The sequence below is a fragment of the Panthera pardus genome, unplaced genomic scaffold (assembly GCF_024362965.1).
Source record: "Panthera pardus isolate Hobbes unplaced genomic scaffold, ASM2436296v1 HiC_scaffold_15, whole genome shotgun sequence".
In the NCBI taxonomy this organism is placed as follows: Eukaryota; Metazoa; Chordata; class Mammalia; order Carnivora; family Felidae; genus Panthera; species Panthera pardus.
The window spans coordinates 78,360,282-78,384,232 of record NW_026526710.1 but is presented as its reverse complement, the minus strand read 5'-3'; the positions used below and the strand labels follow the sequence as shown (position 1 = coordinate 78,384,232).

Below are 23,951 nucleotides of genomic sequence, written 5' to 3'. Positions count from 1 at the left end.
TTGAGCTATATTCATAATTATTCTACCTTATTAAATTATACACAATTATTTACGCACATCAAACCATTTAGTCAATTTCAGCCCTGTTTTTAGCTCTCAGTTTTCTTGACTACTAAAAAAAAATGTTGCTTTAGGTACTAGCAAAGTACATTATTTATTAAAATAAAATTATTTGAGCCAGATATTTCTCTGACTCTTCTCAGGGTTTTGTGTCTTCTTTTTTAATGATCATCTTTACACACTTGAACATATCATGTCTACAGTCCTTCCTGTCATTTTTAGTCTAGATTCTGAGGATATGATGATACTCGACTGCATTGTCTTATAATGAGCAACCAGAAATAGATTTCTACTCCGTATCGGTAGCCCTTGCCAACCAATCAGAATGGAAAGGCAGAGCCGTGTTAGAATTAGTGACCCTATACTTTGGGTGAGCCATTCCTACACACCTTTTAGGAAATTATCATTATTCTTATTCTGTCCTCCTCATGCATTCAGGTGGGGTATCTCAATGTACAATGCAGAAAGTTCAGTGAGTTTAATTAATAATCAAAAGTGTCTCTTTTAATAGTATTAAAAATATAAAAAGTTAATTCACTAACTTAATAAACAAATACACTCAACTATACCATGGCATTTCATGCCATTCTGTCTGAAAAGTTTTCTTCCTAAGCAATTCTACATTTGTTATTACAGTTTGAAGAAAATATACTGGTAAAATAATGTTTCAACTGTAAACATAATATGTATTTTTAGAAATTCTATTGGTTTTGGCACTTCCCTGAAGATTCACAGAGATCTTTTAGAAATTCAATATAATGTGACTATGAGGTAAGGATTAAGAATAATGTGGTATTTTCAAAATGACACATATGAAGGTATCTTAGTAATTGATAGTTATTTTGAAAACAAAGGTACAAGGGAAAAGTCAATTTATCCCCCAAAATAAAACTATATCATCATCAGGATGATTTTCCACAAACTAAATGGAAAAAAAAAAAAAAAAAAGAATGGACTCTGGAGTTACATCACTAAAATTTGAGTCTTGGATTTGCAGTCTTGAGCATTGAACCACCATGATCTGTTTCTTCATGTTTAAAAATATGAAGTAACAGTTATTGTACCTATTTTATAGTGCTGTTGTGAGTTCTCAACAAGTCGCAGTGGAAAAATGTTCTTAGAAAGCTATCTCCTGCATACATGAGCTCTTGTTACTATTATCCAAACTCAGTAATACACATATTTTTCAGTTTCCAGGTCATTTTATTCAGAATCTTGTGTTTGTTTCCTGAATTAATCTAGACTATACAAAACAATGTAAAAATGGCTACCATTTTCTCTCCCCGATGCCCATCATGGGGACAATAACCTGGGCCATTTAACTCAGGGGGTTCCCCAGATTCGGTCCAGTAAATGAGGCCAAGTGACACTCTAGCCCCTTGAATCATTTTCAGATGCATTTAGCTGCAGTGAGGAAATCCTAATGGGGTGTGGAGGTTAACTAGGCTATGGAGATAATTTGGGGAAAAGAGATGGTACCTGGGGCAAGAGCCTACCCAAAGAAAAGAGTGTCTAAGATGTTTATGATTCCTTCTTATGCCTCAAAAAGTGACATTTACTCAAAGAAAAAAATGACAGAATGTCCATCCCTTGGTTCCCTTTCCTCTCCACTCCCACTCCTTTTCAGCACCCCATCCCCCCAGACTGAACCCTGGGTAGGGCTATGTATCAGGACACTCTCTCAGGTGAGGTCAGCAACACTGAGGGACATCTCCTCGATGGAGGTGTTGTAGAATTTCTCAAAGAGCCCTTTGTCTTCTTCTGTGACCGTGTCAACACCCACATCCTTACGGCCAAATCATCTACCATCACCTATTCTCTGGATATAGTTTTCCCTGTTGGTGGGAATGTCATAGATGGTGACTAAAGAAACCAGCAGTACATCAATGCCTCTGGCCAGCAGGTCAGTGGTAATCAGTACTCTGCTAGAGACAGTGCAGAACTCCCTCATGATAACATCTCATTATCCTTTTGGCCCCTATCTCTGTGCATTGCAGTCACGGTCAAGTCTGCGGCTTGCATCTTTTCAGTGAACCAATCAATCTTCATTCAGGTGTTGAAGAATGACTGACTGTGTGAGGGTCAGCATTTCATACAAGTCACATAGTGTGTCCAGAGTCCAATCTTCCCATTCCACACCGATGGAGAACTGGCAGATATTCTCCAGGGTCAACTCTTGCTTCTTGACCAGAATCCAAATGGGGATTGAATTTCTTGATCACCTCGAGCATGTCAGAAAGCATTGCAGCTGACGGAAAAACCACCTGGGTGCTGCTGTCAAGCTTTTGGAATATGTCATAGACCTGGTCTTTGATTCCATGGCTTAGCATTTCATCAGTTTTCCTCCAGTACAAACATCTTGAGGTATTTGGGAGACAGGTATCTCTGGTTAAGCATATCAAACACAAGACATGGGGTACCCACGACAATATGGGAAGCTTTCATCTTCTGTATGTCAGCTTCTGTATGTCAGCTGGTATCTTGGTCCCCCAAGTGTGGCAGAAGGAACCCATAGAATTTCCTAATGCCTTGGATACCTTCTGTATCTGCTGAGCCAACTCTAGTAGGTGTGGGGCCAAGGCCTCTGTAGCCTTTAGATATTATTTTCTCCTTACCACATCAACTTCATGATGCATGGACCTCTAGTTTTTCATTTAATTGAGCAATCACGCTCAACTGCCTCATGCTAGGAACACCTTAACCCTGGATCAATCCATCCAGTTAGCTTTCCCATAGCAACTCCAAGACTGATGAAACCTATTAGACAAATAAATACATACATACATACATACATACATACATACATACTACTTCTCAGATTTGGTCCCTTTCTCAGTTTCTTAACTCAAATTTAACTGAGTCCTCATTCGTGCCTGGAAATAATAAATTCTTTCCTTTATAATTGCTATTTTCCAATTCTCTCCTTTTTATTCATTTATTTTTTGTTACCAATGGCCCTGCTACTCATCCATAATCTTAACCAGGTGAGCCTCATCTCTCCTTCACCAACCGAAAATAGAAAAAATCAGAAAGATCCAATTCAATGTGTTGCAGAATCGATATAAAAAAAGTGGCTGTTTTCCCAGTCCCAGATTGGGCTTGAGCGGTCTCATCATAACCACTGATACAAAGAATGGCTCGCTCCTGGATGGCAGAATGTTTCTCAAAACCATAGGCAGAGATGCCATGGAGAAGGGACTCAGAGAAGCTCATGTCATCAGAACTGTTGATGATCTCGTTCCAGTTACTGTCAATGATGCCTTCAAGCTCCATCCCTTCCAGGCCACCGTCTCTGGATCAGGAATCCTGACTCAAAGACATGATCCTTAGAAACTTCAAACTCAGTAATATATTTGGATAGAATTTCACATTTAAGCTATTCCAGAAGCAATTTTCATTGGTCTGGTCAGAAGTTAATATGGAAATAATGTACCGGTCACTTATTGATTTTGTATACAATTCACATACTCTTGCTCCTCCGTAATACATATATAAAAAGATATTTCAAGTACATTTTATTTTTTAAGATCTCCTGACAAGTGTTTTGCAAAATATACCATATATCGGGAAGAAACTTTTTATGAGCCTACAAATCTCTTCCATGTTGACGACCTCCTTGTTTCCTGTCAAATATTTCTAAAGAGGCCTAGACTTATTTTCTTGTCACACATACAACTGTGCTATAATTGTCATATATATATATATATATATATATATGTCATATATATGATATTTAATTATACATATAGTCACTGATTGCAAATGAATACTAAAACTGTCAAATAATCTTACTCTATTTTTATGGAACTTTTCATCTTCTCTCAGAAAATACTTTTATTTTCTTTATTCCTAAACTTCTCATGCTGCATACAGATTTTCACCTGATTACCTTTCCTTATGCTTCCCTTAGAAAATCAAGACAATTAGGAGGGACCTAATTCATCCTTTCACATCAATTATATGCATCTGCAAACACTTGGGCACAGAAATTCTGCCTTTTCTGTAGTTATAATTAAAGGTTTTGTTCTGTGTTTTGTTTGTTTGTTTTAATGTCTTCCTTCCTCTGGTAGGAATATGGATCGCATACTCTCTCAACTTTTCAAAGACATGTCTCCAGAAATTATATTCTAACTCTTTGTATTATTAATTTGGCACTCACTACTAATTCTTCAAGGAAATGAAATATTATTCAAAACATCCCCTGCTTCTATCACCCCTCTTTAAAAATTCTCATTCTACAAGAGGATTATGTTCTTCTAATGCATGCAATCATATATCAGGATTTGTCATGTGACTTCCTTTGACTAATGGTATCACAGTGAGACTGACACATAATAACTTAAGAAGAACATTAGAAGTATTACGTGGTTTTCCTATTCTTGCTTTCCTCTAATATGAGGAAAGTTGTCACAGACTATAAGTCTGGAGTTCACTCTTGCCTTACAAGAGTGAAGACACAGAATTGAACATGAGAGAGGCTAATGTCAGGGAAGAGAGGAGAGCCCCAAACAGGGGTTTTTTCTCCGTATTAATTGAGCATGCAAGATATCACTCACGTGGGGGAACATGAAGAAAACAAGATCTTACCCACGTGAACATGGAGAAAACAATCATTAACTTGTGTGTATAAGAAGCAAAGGGTCTGGGAGGGCAAGTGGTGTTTGTGATCAAGGTACATTGGCTCCAGATGGAAAGTAATTTCCTGCAGGTGATATTACAAGTTACTCGTGGTTCATTATAATATCTCGCTTGCTAACCTCGGGCACTTTCGCCCCATGGTAGTAGCTTTTTGTCCACAAGCTTTTATCTAACCCATTTATGTAAGGAGAACCTATTTCCCCACAGGGAGTGATGATCCAGGGAGGGGATGTTATTTCATGTTCTCAAATGTTTATTTACTTATTTTTCAGAGAGAGAGAAGAGGGGCAGAGAGAGAGAGGGAGGGAGAGAATCCCAAGTAGGCTTGGTGTTGTCAGAGCATAGCCCAATGTTGGGCTCAAACTCATGAACCGTGAGATCATGACCTGAGCCAAAATCAATAGTTGGACGCTTAACCTGCTGAGCCATCCAGACGTCCCCTGGAGAGGATGCTATTTCAGCCAAAGCTACACATGACCCGAACTAAACAAGAACCAAATTACACAAGCTGGCACTAATGAAAAAATTTTTAAAAATATACGGTTTTAAGCTCCTGACACATTTCAGTCCTGGACAGTTTTGGATCTGGAGTCTGTCTGTAACTTCTGTTGTAAAATATAGGCACCACTTTCCTAAGGGATAGACACTCAAAAGTCAGATCAGCCTAACATATTCAGAAGTGATATCTTGACTTCACTTCAAAAATGGCTTTTCAGATTGAAAACTAGTAATCAATCTGCTAGTTTTTTTGTGATACTAGACTCTCTCCTTCTTGATCTTCTACCACTGAAATCACACGAGACAGATGCACATATGCTTGTACTGTCTGTAATGTCTTTAGAGCTCAGTATTGAAAGATAACAATTCTACATTGTTGCTTGGAAATTTACCCTAAACATGGATAAAGGAAGACAGCCTTCCAACTCTGATACATTCAGGAAATCTTTTGTTAAAAACACGAGTCCTTCCTTCCTTCCTCCCTCCCTCGCTCCCTCCCTTCTTTCCATCTTGCCTTACATAAGTAAAGACAAGGGAGTGTGAAGCGTCCTGAGATGCTCTGGGAGTCACAGGCATTTCCAGCATTTCGAAGTGGCTAGTTTCCTGTGTGTGTAAGAAGTACTGAGTAGGGATTTTGTCCCGAAACCTCGCGGCATAGATTTCTTTGCTTTGTAAGTGACGAAAAGTGTACACAAAGCATGCCATTATAGTTGTGCGTATCTATGAGGAGTATATTAATTACACCATGAATCCATATAAAACATGTCACTGCCTTCAGGAGCAGCTTTCATGGCTACCTCTCAATGCCTAGAAGACACGTGTCTTAATGGTGTTCATACCGTAAACTTACGTCTGCAGCACGAGAGCAATAATTTTAATTGCACCTAAAATGGATTTAAATTATTGTACTAGGATAGCAGAGACACAGGACATTTGTGAGGTTTCAGGAATAGAAGTGTAGCATAGGGATAAAGTAACTGCCAAGCAGCGTCAGGATGTGCTAGGATGGCCACTTAACAGCAAGTCAGAAAAGAACTCCGTCCACCCTTGAGTAACTTTTTAATTAACTATTGAGCATATTAATTAGGGTGAAGAATAAAATAGACTGAGACCATTATTGCGAAAATAAACCAAAATGAGCTTTTAAAGTTATGCAAAATATTAAGATAGAATACATTTTGCCCAGAGAAAGATTTATTTGTTTTTGACAATGTAAATAGAAGGGTATAATTGGAAATTAAGTTTATTATCATTTTTATGTCAGCATTTTTTTTCTGAACTTCGCACTGGGAACATTGATGAATAAGGCATTACAAATGGGTGTTCTTCATTTCAGAGATACATCACATGTTAATGCATTATAGAAAGCTATTCCATAAAGTAATATGAACATCTGGTTTTGAGAAAGTTTTTCAGCTAATATCAATTTTATTCTGTGTGAGCTGTTTTTTCTTGTTTTTGTCCTAATTTCCTTTTAAAGAAATATTGTCAAAACCCTTCAACAAGTGAAAAGCTATTTTTATAAGAAGAAAAGTTGACTTCATGCAGGTGTGTCCAGTCCAACAGCCTTTTTTGTGTTTTTGTTGGGTTTTTCCTGCAAAATTCGGCATTTGCCTCTAATTTTAATTTTTTGTACCCACTCATGCAGGATTTCAGTGGTGAATCAGTTCCATGTGGCTTCTGTCCTCATACATGTTACCTCACTCATATCTTATCTACACTTCACAGGACCCACTGGAACTAAGTTTAATTATTCCTTCACCTATTTTTTAGATGAGGAAACAACGTCTATGATCACAATGGTATAAACCTGTCACATTTAAATAGCTGACAGTCTTTCTCTCCTAAATCCCTTTACACTCTCATCAATACCAGGGATTTCCAGGGCGGTCATTTTACAATTTTATTCATTTTTATTTTTTAAAATTCTTTAAGGTTTTCATTTTACTTCCAGTATAGTTAGCATTCAGTGTGATTTTAGTTTGACATGTATGGCACAGTGATTCAACAGATCTCTACTTTACTCAGTGCTCATCACAATAAGTGTACTCTTTAACCTCCATTGCCTATTATACCCATCTCCCCACCTACCTCATTTTAAACTTACCCTTCTTCTTTATTATCTGTAACCGTTTAGTGTTTAAGTGCATATCAGTGAGTTCTTATAAACAAGTTCTTTAAAAAAATTAATGCATTCTTATTCCCATGGTAATCAACGTGGTCCGCACTTTCAGGATTGGATGGTTACCATAAAAACAACCTCCTCCTTAAACTCCTTAAACAATTTTTTAGTTCAGGCACTCAATCCAAAGCATTGAAATCAGCTTTTTAGACCCTGAGCTGCTTGGCAATAATAGGTAAGAAGAAAATCGTGGCTTCTTCATACCTCCCCCCCACCTTTTTTTTTAAAGTTTATTTTTATTTTTGAGACAGAGAGACAGAGCACGAGTGTGGGAGGGCTCTGAAACAGGCTCCTGGCTCTGAGCTGTCAGCACAGAGCCCAACGCGAGGCTCTGACTCATGAACCATGAGATCATGACCCGAGCTGAAGTCAGAGGCTTAACTGACCGAAACACCCAGGTATCCCTTCCTTTTTTTCTCTTTTATGGTTAAATCTTAAAAGGGTTTCCTCTCCCTGTGTTGTATTTAATTTGTATGAGTTACATATTTTCTTATCTTCTGAACTTATTCCTGTTGGGAGTAACATGTTCTTAACTAATCTTTTACCATATACTGCTCTTTATTTCATTTCTTGGTTAAAATCTGAATGTATGTTTATTTCTGACCACATGGTTAAATTTTTTAAAAATATTTATTTAGTTTTGAGAGAGACAGGCAGAGCATGAGCAGGGGGAAGGGTAGAAAGAGAAGGCGACACAGATTCTGAAGCAGGCTCCAGGCTCGGAGTTATCAGTGCCAAGCCCGATGTGGGGCTCAAACTCACAAACCGTGAGATCATGAGCTGAGCCGAAGTCAGATGCTTAACCAACTGGGCCACCCTGGCGTCCCTCTGGCCACATACTTTAAAATGACCCATTCTTTCCTAGTTCACTCAGGGGTTGTTACAACGGATGTTTCTGAGCCTCAGACAGACCTCCTCTAGTGTCTTGAGTCCTTATTTTCTCCCTATCACATCAACTGCATACTGGGTGAACTTCTATTTTTTATTTAATTGGACAATCACACTCAACTGCCTCATGCTAGGAACACCTTAACCCTGGATCAATCCATCCAGTTAGCTTTCCCACAGCAACTCCAGGACTGATGAAGACTACTGGACAAAAAAAACCAAAAACAAAAACAAAAACAAAAACAAAAAAAAAGAAACAAAAATAGTACTTCTCAGATTTGGTCCCTTTATCAGTTTCTTACCTCAAATTTAACCGAGTCCTCATTAGTACCTGGAAATCGTTTCCTTTCCACTTGCTGTCCTGCTTTGTTTTGTTTTGTTTTGTTTTGTTTTGTGATCAATGGCCCTGTTACTCATCTGTAATTGTACGTAGGTGACCCTAAACTAATTCACCAACCAAAAATAGAAAACATCAGAAAGAATTTCCCTCAAAGTTATGCCCAGGCCCCTAAAAAGTGATGCTAATGGGCACCTTTGCTGTCGGACTCCAATGGACAAGAATCCCCTCAAGAATAAAGGAAATTCTTAGTTCCCAGCTTTAGATCCACACTCATTCCCTAATCCTTTAAAAAATCAGTTTTTCTTTTCTACTGAGCCCCTCCTACGAATACTAAGCACAGCTAAAATAGTGTATCTTATAAACATACAGACAAAGGCACACAATCCTCCTTTCTCCTGACCTCATGGCACTTCCTACTATTGCCCCGTTTATCTCTACCCTCTAGATTAAGTCTTCATGAACCGGGGACTTCACTATGCTTCAATCATTCACTTTCTGAGTACAGTAAAACCTTGGTTTGCGAGCATAATTCATTCTGGAAACAGGCTTGCCATCCAAAGCACTAGTATATCAAAGCGAATTTCAAGAACCATTGGCTCAGTTCTGATCCTGTGATACTTGGTGTCACATACTATTCCTATTGCAAGACTTTGCTTGTTTATCAAGTTAAAATTTAGTAAAAATGTTTGCTTGTCTTGCGAACACTCCCAGAACAAGTTACTCACAATCCAAGGTTTACTGTATTTCTTTAAATCACTGACACCTTTGTAGTGCCTGGGTGGCTCAGTCAGTTAAGTGCCCGACTTTGGCTCAGGTCATGATCTCATGGCTCATGAGTTCAAATCCTGCATCTGGCTCTGTGCTGACAGTTCAGAGCCTGGAGCCTGCTTCAGATTCTGTGTCTCCCTCTCTCTGCCCCTATCTTGCTCATGTTCTGTCTCTCTCTCTGTCTCTCTCTGTCTCTCAAAAATAAACATCAAAAAATAAAAACTGACACCTTTGCTCCCAGAAGTACTTTGTCACTAATGTCATTACTGATATTAGTCACTAATGACCCAGAACTTACACACTCCACAAAAATTAATTTAAAATGGGCCATAGACCCATATGTAGAATGCAAAACTCTAAAACTCCTAGAAGATAGCATTGGATAAATTCTCAATGACGTTGGGTTTGGTGATGACCTTTTTTTACAACAAAGGCATGATCCATTAAAAATAATTGGTAAGTTGGTCTTCATTAAAATAAAAATTTCTGCTTTGCAAAGGATACAAAAGAATGAGAAGATACCACAGACTGGGAAAAAGTATCTGCGAAAGATACTGTTAAAGGGCTACTATCCAAAATATACAAAGAACTCTGAAAACTCAATAATAAGAAAGTGAAAACCAGATTAAAAAATGAGCATAAGTTCTGAAGAACTTCACCAAAGAAGATAAACAGATTACAAAAAAAAAGGGGGGGGGGTGGAAAAAAGAATGTAAAAAGATGCCCAAAAAGCAAATGTCATTAGGGATTTTACAAATTAAAGCAACAATGAGAAGCCAATACACGTTTGTTAGATAGGCCAAAATTCAAAACACTGGATCACCAAATGCCAGTTGGGATGTTGAGTGACAAGAAAGCTGATTCCTTGAAAATGGGAATATAAAACAGTTCAGCCACTTTGAAAGGCAGTTTGTTCAATTTCTTACAAATCTGAACACAAGCCTCACCATATTATCTAGCAATTATGCTCCTTGGTCTTTACCCAAATTTGTTGAAAATCTTTCCATACAAAAGCCTACACATGGATGTTTACAGCAGCTTTACTCATAAATTGCCAACATTTGGAAGCAGCCAAGATGTTCCTCAATAGGTGAGTGGATAAACTGTGGTCCAGACAATAAAATATTCTTCAGTGCTAAAAAAAAATATGAGCCATCAAGCCATGATAAGACATGGAATCTTGCATGCATATTAATAAGTGTAAGAAGCCAACCTAAACAGCTACATACAGTACAATCCAACTATATGATATTCTGGAAAGGGTAAATTATAGAGACAGTAAAAAGATCAGTGGTTGCCAGAGTTTACAGGGAAAGGAGGGATGAATGGGTGGAGTACAAAGAATATTTATATTAGTGAAATTATTCCGCGTGATATTATAATGGTGGATACGTGTCATTACATTATATGCTTTTCCAAACCTATAGAATGTACATAGGAAAAATGAACTGTAATGTAAACTGTGGACTTTGGATGATGATGTGTTAATATAGGCTCATCGAAGGGTGCCTGGGTGGCTCAGTTGATTAGGCATCTGACTTCAGCTCAGGTCATGAGCCCCACACCAGGCTCTGTGCTGCCAGCTCTGAGCCTGGAGCCTGCTTCAGATTCTGTGTCTCCTCCTCTCTCTGGCCCTCCCCTGCACACTCTGTCTCTCTCAAGAGTAAATAAACATTACAAAAATTAAATATATATATATATATATATACATATATATGTGTGTGTGTGTGTATATATATATATATACATATATATGTATATACATATATATATATGTGTATATATATACATATATATATGTATATATATATATATGCAAGCTCATCAACTGTAACAAATTTATCATTTTGGTGCTATAATTTGATAGGCCAGAAGGCCATGCATTTATGCGGGCATTGGAATAGGGGGACTTTATACTTTCCACTCAATTTTGCTGTGAACCTAAAACTGCTCTTAGAAAACAAAGTCTATTTAAAAAATATAGTATCCAGGGGCGCCTGGGTGGCGCAGTCGGTTAAGCGTCCGACTTCAGCCAGGTCACCATCTCGCGGTCCGTGAGTTCGAGCCCCGCGTCGGGCTCTGGGCTGATGGCTCAGAGCCTGGAGCCTGTTTCCGATTCTGTGTCTCCCTCTCTCTCTGCCCCTTCCCCCGTTCATGCTCTGTCTCTCTCTGTCCCAAAAATAAAATAAACGTTGAAAAAAAAATTAAAAAAAATATATAGTATCCAAATGAAAAGAAAAAATCTAGGGATAACTTTAACAACACTTGTGCAAGACAGTTCTACACTATGCACTACAAAATTCTACTGAGAGAAATCAAACGTTATTTAAATAAACAGAAAGTTATATAATGTTAATGGTCCAGAGACTCAATACTGTTAAAATATAGACTTTCAGTTTAAGCCTATTTGAACTTATGGCAGACATTTTATTTACAAATGCACAAGCAGATTGTATAATTTATATGTTATACAAAATAAACTAGACTAGCCAAAATAGTTTTGAAAAAGTGGAACAGGATTAGAGAACTTAACCCATCAAATTTCTATATTTACCCAAGTTCTACAGTAATTATGAAAGTGTGGTATTGATAAGGTAAAGAACATGCATATTTTCTAAACAATATAGTCTAAGAGAAGCAAACATTTCTGTACAGCACAAGATAGTCAATATTTTTGCTTTTGTAGCCACATAGAATTTCTTTTGCATATTCTTTTGTTATTCTTGTTTTTTTTTGTTTAACACTACCTTTAAAAGGGAAAAAACAAACAAACAAACAAAAAAAAAACATTCTTAACCTGTGGCTCACAAAAAACAGGTTGCCAGGCCAGATTCAACCATGTGTTTCTAAACCTAATATAGAGTCCAGAAATAGGTACAGGAATGCACGATCATTTAATTTCAGAAAAGTGTTAATGTAATTCATTTAAAAAAGTAGTTTTTTCTACAAATACTTCTTCATTCTCTAACGTAGAGTAAGCTTACTTCTATATTAAACTTGGGAATAACTCCAACAGTATCAGTGTTTTTGTTTTTTACTTGTATCTTCAACGGACTGTGTGTTTTACTTCATTTAGGGCTTCACTGCATTTTTTTTTTTAAATCACATAGTTGCATTTATTGTTAAGATAGCATTTTTCCTAGTTGAATGGAATTTATTCCTTTTACCCATGTAAAGAATAAATAAAATAATATTTTCACTTTTTGCAAAATCTTTAATGTTTTGAAATAAGAGGAAAGAGTTGTATGATAGCAGTAATTTCTTACGATTATCGTGACCATATTGAATTTTTATCTCTTATAAAATAATCACAGGTTTGAGTTGCAGACATTGTTATTACCTATAGATCTTACAATTAAAGGTACTGGACATGTGTCACATAATATAAAATACTATATACATTCTAAAGATATGTTGCCTATTTGAGTGAGGAGTAATAATAATAATAACTTCCACTCAAATATATACTTATTAAGAAAAATAAAGGAAACTGTCACAAATTTGTAGTTAAACTTACTTTAAATCACAAATATATTGTCTATCCATTAATTGTAAAAGGTAGATATAATTTCTTTAAAAGCCCACGTAAAATTGTTTTGTAAATATTTTTCAGGCGACTATTTTGGATTTGGGAGATTCACTAACTTTTGTAATATTGTGATTTCTGTTATATTAGTTATTTTAAGATAACATGCTATCTCATGATTATTATAAATTTCCTTTATTCTTATGTGTCAAAGAAAATTTGTAAAAGACATATCACTAGAGTATTTTAATCAATATCAAATACATGTAGCATGTAAAACAGATAGTACAATAATTCAATGAAAAAACAATGTCGTGCAATTTTAATAACATCTTTTTAGACAACCACACTTAAACCCATATGACAACTTTGCCTTTCTTAAAATTTCTTTTAATAAAAAGTAAAATTCAAATGTATGCGAAAATGTTTGTCTCAATACGTGGGCCTTGCCAAAAAATTGAAAATAGAAATGACTGAAATATCATTAATTAGAATGAATCTCCAGTTTTCCCAAACCGTGCCTCTAACGATACTGAGAGGGAGATTGTATACCAGCAGGAAGGTGATAATGAGCCGATGGCTACTTAGGGGTACAAATGAGATCAGGGTTCATGAGACACAAGTAATAAGTGATGACTAATTCTCCCTGCAAGCAACCAAGGAATATTCCAAGTCAAGTAGTTATGCAAATAGGAAAAAAATAAAGATCTGTACAAATGTTACTTATAAGGTCTGATGTTTCCCAATGTGTTTTTTACGTACACTCACTTCTGTTTGCTATTATTCCCCAAATTATTTCAGTGTTTCAGTCGAAACACCTCTACAGTGATAAGCTGCTACTTTCCTTTCCTTTCTTATAATGTCAACATTTTAAGTGAAGAAAAAAAGGCCATAGAAACATAGCAAGCAAAACATTCTATAATTTTATGAAGCCCATTGATAGGAATCAAGACAAGGTAAGGGATAAGATAGCATCTCTGTGTAGGACTAAATCTACCCTCCCTATAACATTTCCTGTGTGTGAATTTGTGTAACAGATTTCTCTGTGTATTTTCTCATCTAGGAAGTCACAGTGATAATTGTATACAACTCAGGTTTGTGTGAGAATTATGAGTGCAAATGCATGGAAAATTCTCGGTAGTGTCATGCTCAAGAAAATATCTCCTATTTTGATTGTTATATTTACCATAAATAATATGCTTATTGATTTTCTTACTACTGTTTTGCTTTTGAAGTTAAACTATGGAGTAGGGCCAACATGATAGATAAAATAAGATCCAATAATATCATCGGTTTATTACAGTAAACTTCTTTAATAAATTCTATGGTCACAAAGGTTATGGTTTCCACTGTAACTGAGCCATTCTGGTGTACTTATTACAAGCAACACTAATTGAAATATTTAAAATAATCACAAGAAATCTGTAACGGATGCTTCAGATGGAAGGATTCTCAGGGATATTTGTTCCCAAGCTGTATGTTAAATATTTAGGGTTTCAAGGTCAATACTTCATCAAAAGAAGTTTGGGAGAAAAGATTATGTGAAAAACTTACTCTGGAGACTTATATGTGGGATAATATCACCTGGAGATTCTCCTAGTGTAAATGATCTTTTCCCACACTCTTTTATTTTTTTTACTGCTTCTATGTTTCTGGGATAAATGGAAATTTATTGTTGACACCAACAATTAACATCATGATGATATTGCCTGGAAGAAACTAATGTAGAAGCTTGATAGGAAAAAAAAAAATGATGCTGGCAATATATGGGCTGACAAGGTACAGAACTGTATGTGAAGTAATAGTTATAAAGAATTTAAATAGTAATACATAATGCATGGGGAAAGATTATGTAAATCTTATCATATTTGCTATTTCCCTATAAAGGTATTCAATATCTTTTTTTATTCTTATTTTTTTACGTTTATTTATTTTTGATAGAGAGTGACAGAGCACAAGTTGGGGAGGGGCAGAGAGAGAGGGAGACACAGAATCCAAAACAGGCTCCAGGCTCAGAGCTGTCAACACAGAGCCCCACGCAGGGCTCAAACCCACAAACCGCGAGATCATGACCTGAGCCTAAGTTGGACGCTTAACTGACTGAGCCACCCAGGCGCCCCAAAAGTATTCAATATCTTATTTGATGATTCCAATTGATAAATTAGGTGTGGTTCAAATAAAAGTGAGTTTGACTTTGGGAAGATAGGCACTTGCATGGTACAATGTAAGAAAATGTGGTTGCCAAAAGAAAAATGCCGAGCAGCCATATCAGTCAAGCTACAGTTAACATGGATTTATCTCTCACATTTTGATTCTGCATGTTTTCTATTGATGTATTTAGTATTCATGCAGAGACCTTGAAAAATGATTCATTTTTGCTGATGGATGTAGGGGGTGGAACTGCATCATTGCACAGAAAATGCATTAACTGATATGATAACATAGTCGTAAATGTAATAGGATTCATTACTACCAAGGAGTAGCACTGTGATGCCTATAAACTTTTCCCCTGATTTTATAATGTGTACCAAATAGAAATTCCACCAAGATTTTAAGCCTATAGGGGTTTACGTTATAGTCAGTAAATAAACTGAAATTAATCATCTTAAATGCAGAGAATTAGTTTTGTTCTACAGAATATATTTTTTGTATGATTAAGATGGGAAACAAAGCAAAGTGTATGTATATATAAACACATACATCTATTAACTACCTATAGCCAAACACCCATACGATATTTTGTTTGGCTCACAATTGTTAATGTTCCGTTGGGAAACTCTGCCCTACATTAAGAACCTATGATCAGCTACATTTCAAAGGATTCTCTAGAGAAAAAGATTATATATATATCTTTATATTATATTAATTATGTTATATTATATTATATTATATTATATTATATTATATTATATATGTATATATTATATATACATCATATATACATATATCATATGTATATCATATATATCAATAAACACATATCAATATGTATCAATGCATTTCATCATATACCAATTTCTATGTCTATCCATCATCTATCTATCAATTGTCTATCTATCTATCATCTGTCTATACTGAGAGAGAGAGAGGGAGGGAGTGAGAGAAAGACTTCTTATGAGAAATCATCTCATGTGATTACTGAAGCTGAGAACTCCCACCATCTTCAAGTGTACAAGCTAAAGACCCCGGAAAGCCAATGATAATTATTAAAAATAATTCAGCCCGAGCATGAAAGCCTGAGAACCAGGAGAGCCAATGGCATGAATCCCATTCTAAGGACTGGAGAAGATGAGAGACGATATTCCAGATCAATCAGTGAGGCAGGAAAAGAGAGATGGATTTCTCCTTCCTTGTTATTTTTTGTAGTTAGGACTTCAACAGATTAGTTGAGGTCCCTTCCACGTACTGGGGATGGCATGCTACTTTACTAAATTCACTGATCCAAACCCTAATCTCATCCAGAAAAAAAGTCATAGACACACCCAGAAATAATGGTATTCTGGGCACCCCAAGGCCAGTCTTATCGGACATAAAACCAACTGCCATACCAGCTATACTAATCTCTAGAAGATTAAAGAATTCGTAGACTCCCCCACATTTTGATCTCACATCTTGGCTTATACATGACTTCTTCCATAAAGATTTTCTTTTTTCCTTGAAATTTTACTATTTATTCATCAATCCTACATTATTCCATAGGCGTTATGAGATATTATCTTGATTTTACTCTATTTTGTTTTCCTGCTTGCTTATCTGTATTATCCGAGAGCATGCAAGCCCATTGGTGGAAACAGTGAGTACGAAAATGATGACAGCTAACATTTGCTGACAGGTTACTTTGTGCATATCATCACTCAATAATCTTACACTAAAACATGTTACAAAAGGATAACTTGGATTTCTATTCAGATCTAATATTTACTCTTACACCTTTAATGGATTCCGATTTTCACATAGTGTTAGGGTTTGTCAATTCTACTTGATAGAATCTTTACATCCTTCTATTGTGTTGTAATGTTACCAGACTCCAAAAGAAAGTATTTCAAACCAGCAATTTAGTAATTTTCACCAATTCTTGAACAGGTCAAAAGATCTTTTTATTTATTTATTTTTCATTTTTATTCTTTTTGGCTGGGTACAGTATACTTTATTGATGGTACAAGACAAGGTAGGGCCCCCCGAGCCCCTCCACTTCTGCAAGGGGTCTGATATGGAAACTGTTTTAGAGATCACAAGACTCACAGTGTTGGGGGATGAGTTAGGGAAGGACACCTCAGCAGCTAAGGGCCTCTCTCTTCACCTTGGTCTCGCTGAGGCTGGTGGTCTAGGGGGCTCTTACTCCTTGGAAGTCATATGGACCATATGGTCTACCACCTGGTTGCTGTAGCAAAATTCATTGTCATATCAGGAAATGGACCTGACACAGTGGTCACTGAGAGCAATGCCAGCACCAGGATCAAAGGTGGAAGAGTGGATGTTGCTGTTAAAGTCACAAGAGACAACCTGGTCCTCAGCAGAGCCCAGCATGCCCTTGAGGGGGCCTTCTGATGCCTGCTTCACCACCTTCTTGATGTCATTGTATTGGCAGCTTTCTCCAGGTGGTAGGTCAGATCCATGACTGACATGATGGGGTGGGGACATGGAAGGCCATGTCATTGAGTTTCCCATTCAGCTCAGGGATGACCTTGCCTATAGGTTTGGAGACACCAGTAGAAGTTGGGATGATGTTCTGGGTAGCCCCTCAGCCATCAATCCACAGCTTCTTAGAGGGACCATCTGAGGGTCTTCTGGATGGCAGTGATCGCATGGACTGTGGTCATGAGTCCCTCTACCATGCCAAAATTGTCATGGATGACCTTAGCCAGAAGGACCAAGCAGTTGGTGGTGCAGGAGGCATACTGACCATTCTTGAGGGTGTTCTGATACTTCTCATGGTTCACACCCATCACAAACATGGGGGCATCAGCAAAAGGGGCAGAGATGATGACCCATTGGGCCCCACCCTTCAAGTGAGCCCCAGGCTTCTCCCTGGTGGTGAAGACCCCAGTAGACTCCACAGGATGTTCAGCGCCAATGTCACCCCATATGGTGTTGGTGGAATGTTGCTCCTGGCAGACAAAGATGGGCTTCATTGATGATAGATTTCCTATTTTCAGCCTTGACTGTGCCTTTGAATTTCCTGTGGGTGGAATCATACCAGAACCTATGTACCATGTAGGTGAGGTCAATGAAGGGGTCATTGATGATGACAATATCCCCTTTGCCAGAGTTAAAAGCAGCCCTGGTGACTAGGGACCCAATATGGCTGAATCCATTTACTCCAACCTTCACTATTGTGTCTCAGGGACACGGCTGGCACTGCACCAGGAGATGCAGCTATCTGTCCAACTGGGAAGGGTGCAGAGCCAGAAGATCTTTTTAAATAGCCCTTCAGGACTCCTGGGTGGCTCAGTCATTAAGTATATGACTTTGGCTGAGGTCATGATCTCACAGTTTGTGAGTTCGAGTCCCACATCGGGTGAGCATGAGCCCCGCTTTGGGAAAAACATGAGTCCAGTGTGGGCCCCGCCTCTCTTTCTCTCTCTCTCTCTCTGTCCTCACTCACTTGCACCCTCTCTCTCAAAAAAAAAAAAAAAAAAAATTAGCCCTTCAAATGCAAGTCTCTAATCTGCTGGATAGCACTAATTTTATTTAATTAAAAAAAATTATAAGTCTCTTTAAAATTGTAGTCTTAATTACTTGCTTTAGAATCATCTCCCTATTTATTGTGCAGAATTTCCTTCTACAATTATTTCCCTAATTTTCCTGAATTGTACTTCTTACTGCAGTAGCACAGGCATATTGAGGTTAAACAAAGTTTTTGTTTGTGTGTATTTTCACCTAGAGAGATAGTTTTTCTGGGTATGCAATTCAGAGAAGATATTTAATTCATCACAGCACATAAAGATATTATATTACCATCTTCTGGCTTTTTGCTTGCTTCTTGTTGAGAAAACTGTCTTTCTAAATGTCTTGTCTTTGTAACTGTTCTCTTTTTCCTCTGGTGGCTTTTTAGGCCTTAAAATTTTGTCTTCAATGTTTGCCCTGTTAATAAAATGTGTCTAGTTGTACATTTTGTTTATTTTAATTCAAAAATTTCATGCCTTCTGGATCTGGTCTTCTTCAGTTCTGAAAATTGTTATCCATTTCTTTCTCCCATACTGTGTCTCTCCAATTTTTTCTATTCACTCTCTCCTTAAATCCATTTTTTTTTTTTAATTTTGCACATTAGACTTTCATTTCCTGACCTACTTTTGATTCTGGGAGTTTCCTCTATGGGAGTTGTATTTGTAAGAAGTATCTCAGGATCAGTTCTCCAACTCTGCAGACCTCAGGGCTGGTTTAGTTTTTTGCCCCATAAAAATTCTCCAAACCAATTGCTTTCTTTTAACAATAGCCATGGGTTTTTCTTTCATCTACTGTTTGTTTATACTACTCGTGTGTGTGTGTGTGTGTGTGTGTGTGTGTGTGTGTGCGCGCGCACACTCACGCTCATAGGAAGCAGTTCCTTTGCAGATTTCTCTTTCTTTTCTTTGAATTTCAAAATCATAGAAAATAATATTTGGTATAATTTATCTGTCAGTAGATGGAGGGGGCAGGTGGATATTTCAGATTTTCAAATTTTCCATTCTGTCACAATCAGTGTGCAGCTACAAAATTCGGCATTTGTTGTGGTGCTGACTGTGCTTTATCAGTGGTTTGAACCCCAGTAAGATACAGAGGTCTCGATGCATGTGAGAGTTTAACACATTAGTTGAGATGAATAAATAAATGAATGAATGAGCAAGGGAGCACAACTCTTTCTAGTAATATTTTCATATACATAATTTGTGGAGGTTTTTGTTTACATAGAAAAATAATTGATTAATTTTATATAAATTTTTAAATATACAGACCACAACATCTGGTGATTTCACAGGTTCATTGGTGATAATTAATATTTTCCATTCTGTACCCATTTTACAATCCACCGGAAATATTCGAATTGTTGGCACTATAAATAGATTATATGGATGGAGTTGCTTATCAAAAACTCCCTTATAAATCTACACTTAGCTCAAATGAAACAAGACTGAAAGCTGAGAGAATACTGAGGTGATTTTTCATAAATCCCTGAAACTTATTTCTTACAATGTCTATTGATTTCTGCCATAGACTGTCTTGAAATATCTCTTTATGAGAAATATCTGGGACTTTTTCCATAGCTGTCCACAGTAAATAATTTTTTTTAATATTTCAGGTTGTGGGGCATTGTTGGACTCCATTTCAATGCAACTCTTTGTTCCAAAATTTTATAATCATTTTTTATTAAAATGAGATCTGGCATTTATCTTTCACTAGGGGATAGCAATGTTACTGTCAGCGTGTCTCCATGCATTTCAGACACAGCTTCTCATTAAGGAGCGATATTCCTCTTTGAGTATCTGCACTGAGATATCTGAACATAAATGGACACCTAGTGTGACACAGTACATTTGTTTAAGTCAAACTAGAGAAAACTCTTTCACTTGAGAAAAGCAAAAATATTTCCCTCATACTCCTTTAAAACAACAATAAAAAAGGAGATGAATTATATTTGTAAAGTTCTCTGGGAAGTTTGTTTCCAATTACTCATCCCTACTTATAAATTGAGCGTATTTTTATTCGCTTTATTGTTTAATTTAACGGAAAAACATATAAACACTTCAGCATAATGAAATTTGCAATTATTCTTCTAGCAGATATTTTGCATGTACTGCTTTAACAATGCTTTTCAGTGAGTTCTGCTTGGTCTGAATCAGATGGTGAAAGCACGTTGGTGAATGATCCATTATGTACAATCACAAAACTTCAGTTTGGAAATGGATTAGTAGTTATCTCATTTAATCTTCCATTAGTTGAAATATCTGCTCCTTTAAGATTCTTTTTAAGTAATCATTCAACCAGCACTTGAAGTTAAGTGGAAATTATTACTGTATTTGACAATATGATAAATATGACCCAACAAATGCTCTGCTTCATACTTGCTGTTTGTTCTTTATCAAACTGAGCGATGAGATGGCATATTTTGTCAGTAAATGATTTTAGGCGGAGTATATACATTTCCTTCACCTTTATGTAATAGACATAAAATCAGAAAGCTACACATTACTATCCGGAAAAAATATTGTTATACATTTAATATGAAAGAACACACTATCTTCATATTAGTCCTTTTCTAAATATTTTGAGAAATATAGATGTGCATCATTTGATTTAATATTAAAATACCCATCGCATTTACAGCAAAACTGATCATCTAGGCATATGAAGCCATCCAAATTATATGACTTTATTATTTATTTATTTATTTATTTATTTATTTATTTTTATTTTGGTGATCCACCTTGCCCAACTTGCAAAAATGCATGTGTATTTATGCTTCTCCCAAATCTATTCTACAACATAAAAAGGACAAAACCCATGTATTTCCCTACCAATTTATATCACTAATATACGTCTTTATTGTGTCTCTCATAGATACTCCATTTTCATTGTTTTGGCCTACGTGTAAACTATACGCAGCTATCAATAATGAGCACGTACTGAAGGTACATTAGAGTTGATGAATCCTCTAGTTTTTGATTAGAGAAATTAGGTATCCTCAACGATAATCCCATCACTGCTTACCCAGGAGCATTCCATCTCCACTCTAAAATGTCTGGGACGTTCAAGTAGACACGATTCGAGTGAATTGAGGAGGAATGTATCAGAGTTCTTAGTACGGTAGATGGCAATTAAGTGTTTTCCAACTCTGGAAAGAGTAATACATTTAATAACCTACATTAATATTGCTTTTCTTTACAAATATTTCTAGGTAGGCTACCTGGCTGTCTCAGTCCATGGAGGAAGAGGCTCTTGATCTCAGGATTATGAGTTCAAGCCCCACCGTTGGGTATGGAGCTTCCTTAAAAAAATAAAAATTAAGGGGCGCCTGGGTGGTTCAGTCTGTTAAGCGTCCAACTTGGGCTCAGGTCATGATCTCATGGTTCATGGGCTCAAGCCCCACGTCGGGCTCTGTGCTGACAGCTCAGAGCCTGGAGCCTGCTTCCGATTCTGTGTCTTCCCCTCTCTGTGCCCCTCCCCTGCTTGTGCTCTCTCTCTCTTTCTCTTTATCTCTCTCTCTCTCTCAAAAATAAATAAACATTAAAAACAACTTATTAAAAAGTAAAATTAAAAAATTGAAAATATTTCCACACAATCCCTCTAGTAATAGTAAAAGAAAACATTCACAACTGTTCAAACTTACTTTTCTGTTCAGATGTATTACCTGAGCCCCGATGCAGTATTTCAAACTTGAAGCACTTCTTTGAAACTTCACGATAGAAAATTATCTACCACGACATATTTATTTCCTAAAATATATTTGTTGATGCTAAATGGGAAGAGGGCATTGTTGAAATATCAGATATTTCTGAACTCTAATATCCACTCATGGAATTCATTAGAGAAAAAAATATTTCTGTCCAATTAATCCCTTTTTTTATTATTTAAACTCTGCATTAATGGCAGGAGTAGAATAAGCCATGTTTTCCTCTACCCCTTCAAAAAGAGAGAAATGCAGTACCAAACGGAAGAAAAGTAGAAACGCAACAAGTGAACGCACACACTGATATTGAAAGATCATGACCAGAATCATCGGTAGACATGATGAATATGTGGAATATTTAAAGCAGGAGAGGCAGGCTGACAGCATGATTAAACTGAGCTGAAGAATATTCCATTCCAGAAAAGCAAAGTATCACCAATGCGATGAATTTTCAAATAAAGAAATAACCTAAAATAATCTGTACATTGAGGACAAGAGCGCCAAAGGAGAATGCTAAGAGGTATCTAGCTGGGGGATTTATTTAAGACAGCAAAGCAGCAGGATGATGGCTCCACATTGTTACCTAATTCAGAGTTTTGGGCTTCTGCAGTTTCCCTCAAGAGAATTTCGGAAATACCACTCCCCGATGTAGAAAATGTCAAAAGTGACACTTCATTGTCAACACTAGACCTGAAGTAATGGAGTTTTCCCCACGTAACCCAGCTTTCTGGGGAAATGTAGGAACTGTTCTAGGATGGAAAAAATCACTGGCAATTGTTGAAGGGAAACCCATCCAACAAATCCTTGTTCCCCACCACATTTCCAGGATCAGGGCGTAATCATCAGAATTCTGCATTTACTGATGACCCAGGGGTAGAAATAATGTTTTCTTTCTACATGAAATTACCGAACGTTATTAATCTAGTTATTTATTCTCAAATTTGACTGGTAAATTAAAAATTTTACCAAATAGTAGAGAACAATAAGAGATAAATTCAGGAAATAAATCTACATAACCTAATCACACATATGTAAAAAAATTTTTTGACACAGAAAGCAGAAAGAACATTTTATTTATTTTTAAGTGTATTTATTTATTTTGAGAACAACAGAGACAGCATGAGTGGAGAGGGGTAGAGAGAGGGGGAGATAGAGAATCTCAAGCAGGGTCCATGCTGCCAGCACAGAGCCCGATGCGGGCTTGAACCCATGAAGGTGTCAGATCATGACCTGAGCCAAAATCTAGTCAGACGCTTAACCGACTGAGCCACCCAGTCGTCCCAGAAAGAATATTTTAAATATAAATAGTCACATGAGACATATGAGAATGTGTGTAATTTGAGAAGACTGCTATGAAAAAAATATTTATGCTGTTGGAATTTAAAAATAAATGTAATAAAAATGGAAAACAATCATTGTAAGGTCTGGAGGAAACTTTTGTTTTGGTCTGGGGGCTATTTCGGCTTCTAATTTAGAATCATCTTCATTATTTTTCCAGTGAAATTTGTTTGCCTTGCAGTTGCTAGGCTAGGAGTATAGAGCCAGAGGCTTGGGAAGCGCCTATTTTGCAAGATGGTAATTGGGTATAATTACTTGAAGTGCAACACGTCAGCTTAGTTGTAGCGGCCACGTTGGTTGACTTTGGGGGAAATAACAACATAACGGAACAGCTGTTTCAGATCAT

General features: G+C 36.8%; 2 pseudogenes; both read right to left on the bottom strand.

Annotated features, from left to right (window-relative positions):
* Positions 1-1,868: 1,868 nt before the first annotated feature.
* On the bottom strand, positions 1,869-3,381 carry LOC109260129 (eukaryotic initiation factor 4A-I-like; annotated as a pseudogene).
* A 13,854-nt stretch (positions 3,382-17,235) lies between these two features.
* LOC109260128 (glyceraldehyde-3-phosphate dehydrogenase-like) overlaps positions 17,236-23,951 on the bottom strand; it is a 90,629-nt pseudogene continuing 83,913 nt past the window's right edge.